This window comes from Anguilla anguilla, chromosome 4 (assembly GCF_013347855.1).
Source record: "Anguilla anguilla isolate fAngAng1 chromosome 4, fAngAng1.pri, whole genome shotgun sequence".
Taxonomy (NCBI): domain Eukaryota; kingdom Metazoa; phylum Chordata; class Actinopteri; order Anguilliformes; family Anguillidae; genus Anguilla; species Anguilla anguilla.
The window spans coordinates 6,458,103-6,468,597 of NC_049204.1; the positions used below are offsets into that span (position 1 = coordinate 6,458,103).

At 47.1% G+C, this 10,495-nt stretch overlaps 1 protein-coding gene across 1 annotated transcript in view; it reads left to right on the forward strand.

The window, feature by feature from the left end:
• onecut3a (one cut homeobox 3a) overlaps positions 1-9 on the forward strand; it is a 23,459-nt gene extending 23,450 nt beyond the window's left edge. Inside the window, exon 2 of the mRNA XM_035413132.1 lies at positions 1-9. This exon is cut by the window's left edge and continues 299 nt beyond it. The gene's annotated coding sequence lies outside the window, so the exon portion shown is untranslated.
• The last annotated feature ends 10,486 nt before the right edge of the window (positions 10-10,495 follow it).

A 10,495-nucleotide genomic window follows, 5' to 3' on the forward strand; every position in this document is an offset into this window, starting at 1 on the left:
GAGGGCCCCCTGCCCACCCCCCGTCCCCCCGTCCCCCCGCCCCCCCAAACCACCAAGGAGGAGGAGAAGGGGTGCGGGGGTCACACGCCTATCGACACGCCTTCCCTCGTCTGTGCCACGCCCTAAACCTCACTCGGTAGCTCCCAACACGACACGACATCCGGACACGACGCCCGGCGGCGGGGCTGCTAGACAAGCTAGCCGAAAAACGCGTTCGGCCTGAAACGCTCGGTTCAGGTTCAGGCGAGGACGGCGGTCCCGCGTCGTTTCGATTTCGCCCTCCGACCAGCCCCCCCCTTCATTCACGGTGACTTCACAGAGAGGCACAGAAAAGCGTCGATGGAAACATCTAAAAAAACCTTCTGAACGTCAAACCGAAAAGCTTTGAACCCCAAACACCACCGTCAACCCCCTCCCCTCCCGCATTCCCAAACCAACCCCCACCCCCACCCCCACCCCACCCACCCAGTCAAGCAGATGATGTCAGGCCTCGCCTTGCATTCCCCCCCCCCCCCCCCCCCCAGCCTTCCGCCCCCCCCCCCCCCGCCCCCACTGAGCTCTCAGTGCACTGTGAGGCAGACGTGGGACCGATGGAAAAGTCCGGCAATAAACCCAACAGCACACGGCCTCGTAGCCTCCCCGGGTACCGTGGAAACGGCTGCCATGGACACCAACGGTAGCTCGACGGCTCTCTCTCCAGCCCCTCTGCTCTTTTACAACAACGACAACAACGACAACAACAACAAAAAAGAAGTATTCCTCGAGGGCTCACCGTTTTATAGAAAAAGCGCTCTCGGATCGTACGACAAGCCAACGAGTAGAATAAAAAATCAATCGCTGTTTAGCCGGAGGAGAAAGGTCACGACCCCCCCCCCCCCCCCCCGAAGGTCAAACGGAACGCACGCACGCACGCTCAGGTCCGCCCAGCTCCGGGTCCGTATTTTTTGCACAGATGTTCGGCGACCCGCTGGTGGGGACTGTCCTTGCTTCTTGGGTTCCGGTTCCGGCTCCTGCTCCTCGCCGGCAGGGAGGGTCAGGACCTCGTCCGACTGGCTTTTTTTTTTTTTTTTTTTTTTTTTTTTTTCGCGCGACGCACGGACGAGCGCGTGTCACGGGCTCCCCGGCTAAAAAAAAAACACAGAGGAAGTGCCGGCCCTGGAGTCTCCCACGATATATGCAAAAGGAAAGAAAGAGGAAAGGGGGCCGATTGCTGGAAGAGCGCTTTTTTCGGTATTGGCCGGGCAACACCAGTCCCTCCCCCCCCCCCCCCAGCCCCTCCCATCTGCATTCCAGAGCCGGCAGCACCACCACGACGGCGCGTCGCTGAAGACCCGAACGGGCGCGTTCGCACGTCACGGGGAATTCGGAAAGGAGAGAGAACCGTCGGGCGAAGCGCCAAAAAGCCCGCGCAGATGTTTTTTTTTGAAAGAGATCGATACAGACAATTATCTGGCCGTTGATTCTCTGGGCTTTATGTCGGGGGAGGGGCCTGATGGCACCGGCCGTGGCTGCGATCGCCGGGCCTGTCGGAGGGAGAAACTCTCTCTCTCTCTCTCCGACGCTGATCGAGTAGTATGCTAGCGCTGAGCTCACACGTAGCTATGCATCATGGTACACACACACACGCACACACACACACACACACACACACACTCACACACACACACACACACACTCACACACACACGAAGATGTGATGCGCGCACATGTGCTCACGCGTGCACACGTGCAAGCAGGCCTGCGTGCACGTGTACACTCACGCGCGCACGCAAGCACGCTTACACTATGCACGCACACACAGACACGCATACACCATGCACGCACACGCAGACACATGCACGCATACATCATGCACTTACATGCATATGCACACACACACACACACACACACCATGCACTCATACACACACATGCACAGACACACACACATATGCACACACACATGCGTGAATAATTGTTTAGCATCTTGGCGGTAGATCCTCATGTGTGCATTGGGGTGCAACTGAGCTGAACTGAGTTTTAACTGAATACAACAGAGAGGGTCAACATTTTTGTGCACCCAGAAAAGGCGATTTTAAAAGCATCTTTTTGTCTCTAACCAAAGAAAAACCTTCAGAGGATTTAAAAATATAATAATTAACGAGCAAGACATTAAATATCCTGTCCACAAGAAGGCGCTGTGCTCAATGCCCACACATGAAAGAAAAATTGTTACAAATACATAGTGCCAACGACAGCTGCCTTAATGATAATCAGAGAAGGTACTGGATTCATGTTTTCAGTGCCCTCCACATCCCCGTCCCCCTCTAGTGGGCAACCTGTGCCATAGCAACCAACAATCAACTTTTGCATTCACGCAAGTCTATCTTTTTAAAGAAGCATAATCCAGATGGGGGTAAGCATTACATTTCATAAAAAAAACAACCCACAATCCTTATCTCAAGAAAGAGAAAAAACACACAATGACCACCATAATAATTGAGAAACATTTTTGAAAGAAAAGTGTCTATCTCTCTCTCTGTCTCTCTCTCTCTCTCTCTGTCATCTTCGATTCTCTACCTCCTCTTCTCCCAAGCTCCGTCTATTTCTCCTCTCTCTTTCACTCTATAATATTGATGCGGGTAATTAGTACCATAGACACAAAGTTTCTATTTCTTGTTACTATTGTGCTCTGTTGTGCATATGTAAGGCACCTTGTTGATACATTCAAAGAAGAAAAGAAAAAAAACAAACCAAAAAAAAAAAAACAAAAAAGAAAAAGACTTTTAAAAAGGAAAAAAAGTGTAAGGACCGAATCAAAGGAAGGAAACAGGACGTTTTTGCATTATTTGTGAATATTGCGTGGCTGATGGGAATTGTTTCCAAGAAAAGGAGAAAATATGGAGGTGTAAAAAAAAAAAAAAAAGAGTGACAGTCCAGCCCAGCGTGGGTGACCTCTGACCTTTCATCTTGGCGCTGAGTTATGACAGCATCCTCTCCTGCTGAACTCCAAAGTTGGGGTCTCACAATGATGATGCAAACCCTCCGCCCTCGCCAGACTCGCGCAGGGAGAGAGGGAAAGGCGCGAAAGGTTAACGGAAGAGGAGTTGGAACTTTTTTTTCTCCAGCCTGCAGGGTCTGCAAATGCGCCTCATGCATTTTCCCGCAAGATAATCACACCGACCGTGTGGTTTAGACGGGAAACAGTTGCTGGATGATGTTTGGAAAGAGGTACATGCTCAGTTTGCTGTGAGCACTGAGCTTGGGTTGGAAAAATACAATAATACAATTGTATAACACTTTTCAGCAAGGATATATATATATATATATATGGTTCATATATATATATATGAAGCAAAGTGGGGAAAAGTGACAAAATGACCTTGTTTGTAGTGAGAACCAGTGTGGCTACCTCACTGAGCTGAGTGGTTTGCGAAGCCGCCACTTATACCAAAGATTACTCCAGCCTGCCAGTCCTTTGCTGCTTGGGGGGGGGAATGCAAACCAAAAAATACTGCCCCCTGCCAAATGCTGTTACAGGCAGACACAGACACAGACACAGAGCAGACAGACACTGACACGCCGCAGGCACGCACGCACGCACGCACGCACACACAGCGCAGTCAGACTGCATTGTGCCACATGGGGGGGCGGGGTGGCTGCCGTGCAGACAGAGTTGAGTGCCTTTTTCCTTCAACCACGGGTGGGACTGCACTGGACGGACACACACACACACACACACACACACGCACAGACATGCATGCACATGCACGCACACAAGCATGCACATGCACACCCATGCATACACAGACACACGTGCGCGCACACACATGCATACGCATACACATGCACACACACATACATTTGCAGACTCAAGCGTACATGCATAAACATGGACATGCACGCAGATGCAAATGCATATACACACATAAACGCACACATGCATCCATGCACGTACACACATGCCTAGAGATATATGTATGCACACACAAGCACATGCATAAACACAGACACACAGTGCACAGGCAGATACTTGCACGCGTGCACACACACAGTACATACACACATGGGTGCATGCACACGCACACATAAGCATACATTATATGTGGATGGAGTGGGGGGGCAAATCATGAGGCCCGGTGTTTGGGGGGGGGGCCATGCCAGCTTAAAAATAATTTCACTTCTCAGATTTCACAATCCATCTTGCTACACTAGAATAAAAGCACTTTATCATGTGTCAAGTCTTTAGGACGTTTTTAAAAAAAAATGTACGGTGACTTTCGTTTATTATGCTATTTATATGAAGAAAACGTGTTCCTTCCGGTTCTTGGAAGAAACGCATGTTGCCTGCGCAGAGGCACACCTTTGCCCTCAATCACATTGGCTCTCCTACCAGAGATATTTTTGTGTAATATAGAAGGGAGCGAGCGCAATGTAGCTATGTAGGAGGCCAGGGGTGTGCCTGTGCCCTCAGTGACATGAGACGTATGTATAAAATGAATCTCATCATTTGTGCGTCAATGGCAATAGCAGCCTTTCACGAACTCTAACCCTGCAGCTGATTGGTCAGTACCAGTAAAAGGCACCGCCCCTCATCTCCACTCCACCCTTAACTCCTCCCCCTGGCAAATGCGAGGACCTGGCAGGCGTGTGTTGACAATTAATTCTGAAATACCTCAAACATTTCGTGTAAAGCTTATGTAATTTAAATAACGATACTGATAATGACGATGATAATACTAATAATAATAGTTAGTTTTGGAATTTGTGACTTGAAGCTTTATACTGTTGAATTATGATTTTGTTTGTTTGCTCATTCTTTTTTGTTTGTTGTTGTTGTTCTTTTAAGTGGCATGTACTCAATGTTTTCATGAAGGAAAGACATTCTGAATGTTTCTGTGGAAGCAGGAAGTTGAAACAGGAAAATGGGAGGGGGAAAAAGGAGAAGGCAAGCGATAGGGAGCACCGCACGGACGAGGAGGAATCTGTGTACCTCTTTCAGGCCGTGGGAAGTTTTGGGCTTGTTAGCGACCAGATAAAGTCGAAAACCGGACGGATTCTGAAACACGGGGAGTCCACCGATTTTTTTAAAAAAAACAACGTGCATATAATCAGCCGACGAAAGAAAGAGATGCTCATTTCTGCTCCGTTATGTCTTTCTGTTCTCTTTTCTCCGAAAGAAAATACACGGTTACTTTCCAAAGTGTTTCCTGTGCGTGTTCAAGTGGTCCCGATGTTAAAAAAACAAAACGTTTAAAGCAGCGTCTCCCTGGAAACGAGGATGCGACTTTTTTAAAAATTTCCTTTCTGCATGGATATTGTATAACTGTATAGAAAACTGCAGGAATGGCCTGTGATGTAGTGGGAGAGAAGGATGGAGAGACTGGGGGGAGGGGTAAGAAGACAGAAACGAGAGAAAAGGATTGGGATGGCGGGGGGTGGGGTTGGGGTGGGGGCGTTGGAGGGGTCCTTGTTTTTTTTTTTGGTCATTGTGGTTTTCACTGGTTGTGTGCCTGTGTCGTTTCAGTCGCCGGTCTCCGTTAACGTACCGGATCACAAGGCTCAGCTTTTGACGTCGATGCCCCCAACCACGTGCGCCAAAAGGCGCCGTTTTGTCAACCCACTTTGCGCTGCAGTGCAGGCTGTTGGCATTACATCATCCAACTGCTAGGAGGTTTATTCGTTATGGTTCACGTCAACGTCACCGTTACCGTTATGGAGAGGTTAAAATCCACCCCCCCCCCCCCCCCCCCCAGACAAAAAGTGCAATGCTGAAAAAGTGATCGCTAGTGAGCACTCTTAAGCGTATGCATTTAGCCTTGAAGGAAAATTCAATGCCGACGCATGAAATGAATTGCAGAGCCTCGATCCAGTATTGTAATGCAGATTGGTGATTTTCAATCCTTTTCATTTCCCTCTGTTTTTTTTTATTTAAATGTATATAAACCTCGACAGTAGGGAACTGGAGACTGGGGTGGGAGAGGGTGGTTGTGGTGCTGGGAAGGGGGGTTGGGTGGGGTTGGGTTGTCGATATATATATTTTTTTCAATGCGCTCCCATTCTGGCTTGATGTGCCAACTCATTCCTTGGTTTCGTGTGATTTCATCGCGGGTTCAACACTGTGCCATTAATTAATGAATTAATTAGGTGTAATCTGAAGGACCGATAGCTACAGAGCAAGCTAATTTGCATATTTGTGTCATTATTTTGTTGGATCTAATCGTTGTGCGTATTTATACTTATTATTGTGATATTTATTTGATTTATTTGAAACCGTTCATGAATATGACTGTAGCCACTAGCCAGCTCGGTGCTCGGAAAACTGACCCCTCCAACAGAAATGTTCTCAACCAGCTGTCCAACAGTGTATGTGCGTTCCCCTCCGGAATTAAAAGTTGCGAGTCTGACTTCATTACGAGTACAGCGAAGCCCCTCCCCTTCCCACAGTCACACTGTGCTCTCCCTCTTCTGTTACCTGTCAATCAATCAGAACCAAGTGTCTTTGTGATGGTAGAAGACAATCAGTTTCAAAACGAGAGAAAGGTAGAGAGAACAGGCAGGAGGGAGGGATGGAGGGAGAGATGGGAAAAGAGGTTCTCTGAGTCGCGCTTTTGCTGTGGTCCCCTGTTTGGCAATGGCAACGGCAACATCAAAATCTTTTAGAGTCTTTAAAAATTTTTTATACCCCAACTGTGCCGCCTCCATTAGACACAGACAAACACCCAGACACACACAGAGAATATACAGATTCTCACATGTATACTCATGTTGTTTACTTAATCCACATAAAAACTTCTAAACGTTACTGTGTTACTGCAATATCGCAACCGAAAAAACTGACAGTAGGCTCATTCTGGCCTCCCTTGCCCCAACCCCTACCCCTATCCCTACCCCGCCCCCCCCGGCCCAACCCAACCCCGACCCCACCTATTGCGGTCCTGTTCTCGGGTATAATCCCAGTCCTAATCCAGGGCTTCGTTAACACCCCCAAATCCGACTTCCTGCTTTGATGCGAGCGCAGGACAGACGGCTCTCTCTCCAGCGCAGGGCTCTGGATGGGAGGACGGGGGTCCCGTTGGCCCCCTTCACTCCAATCCCCTCTCGCCTCGTCTCTTTAATTGATCAACTGTCGATGACACCGGCCATGAGATTTAAAAAAAAAGTGGGTTTGGCTGGTTCCCTTTTTTTTGCACAGAAAGCTATGCAAACACCTGATCCCCCAATCCTAATCGTTGCTGCTGGGTCAGAGTGTACAATCCCCCCCCCCCCCCAATCCCCTTCCCCAACCCCCTGCCCCCTGCCCCCCACCGCCTCACTTCTACTTATGTATCTGGACGCTCCAGTCACTCAGGGTACTGTTATAGAGTGCCTGAAAGTGTTTTGACGCTCGTTGTGTGAGTAAATGTTTTGTCTCGTCGCTACTGTGGCAACAACAGGCCCCCATTGCCAACAATGTCCACGACATCTGCCCATGCAGATACGCCTGAACCACTATGTTCCCTGCATGGCCACCAGGGGGGGGCCTCTGTGGCCATCGATCTCACATGCCCAACTGTTACTCCGGCAACCGTATTTCGCACATAGTCCCCACCCCCGACCCCCCGCCACATCTGACGGCAAATCTAGCCCTGTCCCTTCACCAAACCGGACACTGCCTCTGTCGAAACGTTTTTTTTGCCAAAGACTCTAGGACCCTGTTGGCAGTCAGTGGCGCAGACAGTGGCTGAAAGAGTTTGTATGCACTAGCAGGCATGAGCCAAAAAAAAAAAAAAAACACATCGCAGATCACTTATTGGTTAGACCTGAGAAACAAGCCAACCAGTTATACAGGAAGGAAGGAAAAAATTCACCCCATGGTGGAATTTGTGTAGCCATGCACCAGGAAGCTAGGGTGACACATTTGTACGCGCAATAGCACATTTATTCATGCAATAACATACGTGCACGCTGCTGCACGTAATTTGACCTCCTTTCTTTTTTGTACGCCGGAGTGTGCCCTGGGAGTGTCCGTACTGAAACCAAAGATGAAATCAATTATTTGACAATCCCACACCCGAACCAGGGGCGTCACTCCAGCCCCCCCCCCCCCCCCCCCCCCCCCCCCCCCCCCCCCAACGTCACTCTGCAAGCGTCTCCGAAAAACTCACAATAATGCGTCTCCGTATCCATGTCAACCTGTGTCACTCCTACGTCACTCCTATGCAGGCATTCACACACAATAAAATGTTTAAACTCTTTAACGGAGTTTAATGTAAGTCTGAGAGAGACCCAAATGTACAGATGTATCAAATGAATCAACTCCGATAGAGCAGAGTTTTTTTTTTTTTTTTTTTTTAATCTCCAAACACCTTGCCCCTGACGTGTTTCTCTGTACCTCTTCGTATCGGGGCGTAAAATGCGCGTACGTTCACTCGCGGTCGCGTAAAAAACACCCGCAAACACATGTAGCTGTTCCTGCGCGTTTCTAACACAAGCAAGCAGGGGAGGCACACAGACACGTTAGGGGGGCCAGGCCTAAGTTGTGCACCTCTGGTTTCGGGTGTGAAGTGGGAGCTGGTCCTCCAGGGCTGACCGGAGAGAGAGAGGGGGCCCAGAACCCAGAGTGTGTAATCCAGAGAACCTCTGCTACCTCTTCTCCCTTCCTGCTCACACAGGAAGACCAAGGGCCTGTGGAGGACTCTTTTTTGTTTCGCACTAGTGGAGAACTTTGAAAGAAGGAAAAAAAAAAAAAAAAAAAAACCTGAGTAATAACTGTTACAGAAAATGAAAAAAATAAAAAAGGATAATATGGGTAAATTGCGTGTTTTGAAAAAATAAAATAAAAACAATTGAAAACCAATACGATCTCGGCTTCTTCACTGGGTTGGGGAAATAATAAATGCGATCCACGATGTTCTTGAGGTAAAGAAAACGATAAACTATTTGGATTATTCATGCGAATGTAAGCATTCTTCCATTGTTAAATTTAATTAAATGGCAGCAGATTTATTTGATGGTAATAAAATACACTACCTGTTTCCTGAAATATCGCAAGAGTACTTTTTTAAAGAAGCTGACGTTAGCTATTCATCAACAGCTGTTCTGCTAAACATGATGATGTTTCAGATTAAACTAGCATAAATAATTTAAAAAATTATTCTTATGAATGTAATGTAATATCGTCATTTAGCTTGGTTCCAAGCTTCAGTAATATAATTCTAGTCAGCTTCTGCAATTGATTTTTTTTTTAATGGCCCAATGGTTCCTTTCACCCATGGATAAAGCTTCATGCCAGTTCCTAGATCCCATACAGCACCCCTAATGCAGGTTTTGGTAAGGAATGCCCCCTTTTTGGTTACTTGCACTGCTACTGCCAGCAAGGCGGCCCATTAAGCCTCCTAAGGCTCAGCAATCTTTTTTTTGTCCCCTGTAGGGGACAAATGAGTCGCTGATCTTGATCTCAAAAACCATATACGCTAAAAACATACACTACAAGGGACATTCAATAAAAATAAAATAATATTTTTGAGAATATTCACTGCAACTTTTTTGTCATCTAAGACAGTAACATTTTGTAAAAAAAAACGCTTATTTTTCTACCTGGTCTCGGTAGGATGTTCCAGTCCAATGATGCTAAGTTGCATTGGTCTGACATTAAAACTGCAGCTTTTTTCACTGCCTCAGTCAAATGCATGCAGTGCATTATTAACACCGGAGAGCAAAGCAAAACACAAAAAGAAAAAAAAAACAATCTTAACTGAACAATTTCCGTTCGGTTTGCCCCCTCAGCAGTTTTTTTTTACACAGGATTTAAATAAATTATGCATGAGCGCTGAGCCGGTAGCTCTTTGCTCAGTCAACGGAATTGAATTAAGCTTTATTTGTATCGCGCTCTTTGCACACAGACGCTGTCATTAAAGAAGCCTTACAGAAAAAACAGGAAATGGGAACATCTGGAAAGACTAGGCCTGAATGCTGAAATACCAGCACTGAGGTAAATACACTTCTGTGGGAGAAAAAAAAAAAACTGCTTGATGGGAAGAAATCTCAGGAGGAACCCTGGGAAGGAGAAGGAGCCATCCTCGATTGGCCATTTCAGTATCAATAGATAAAGATAAGCTAAATGGTAATAGGCAGGTAATGGGGAATCTATCGGAGCAAATAATCAGATTATAGCTTGAGGTATTAAACTAGCTGGTAAAATAGTTCAAGCAAGGTCTGTATATTAATTTACAAGGCGGAATAACCAGGAGATACATCTGGGCCTCCGGGTTGTGTCTTCGCATGGGTTAAATAATTATGATCTGAAGTGTTAAATATGACTGGAACGTGGAAGATTATGAGCTTTGAAACTCAGCCTCTGCTCAATGATGCTGTCCTCCTTCGATACGACACACTGACATGACCAAGAAGCTCGGTATTACATGCTATTTAAAGAAAGAAACTAAAGACATGCCGTCGTTTCAATGTGATGGGGTTCAAGGATGCTCCTCATTACCGGCGTATGTCTGAGGCTCTTTGGACACACAGTGAGTGT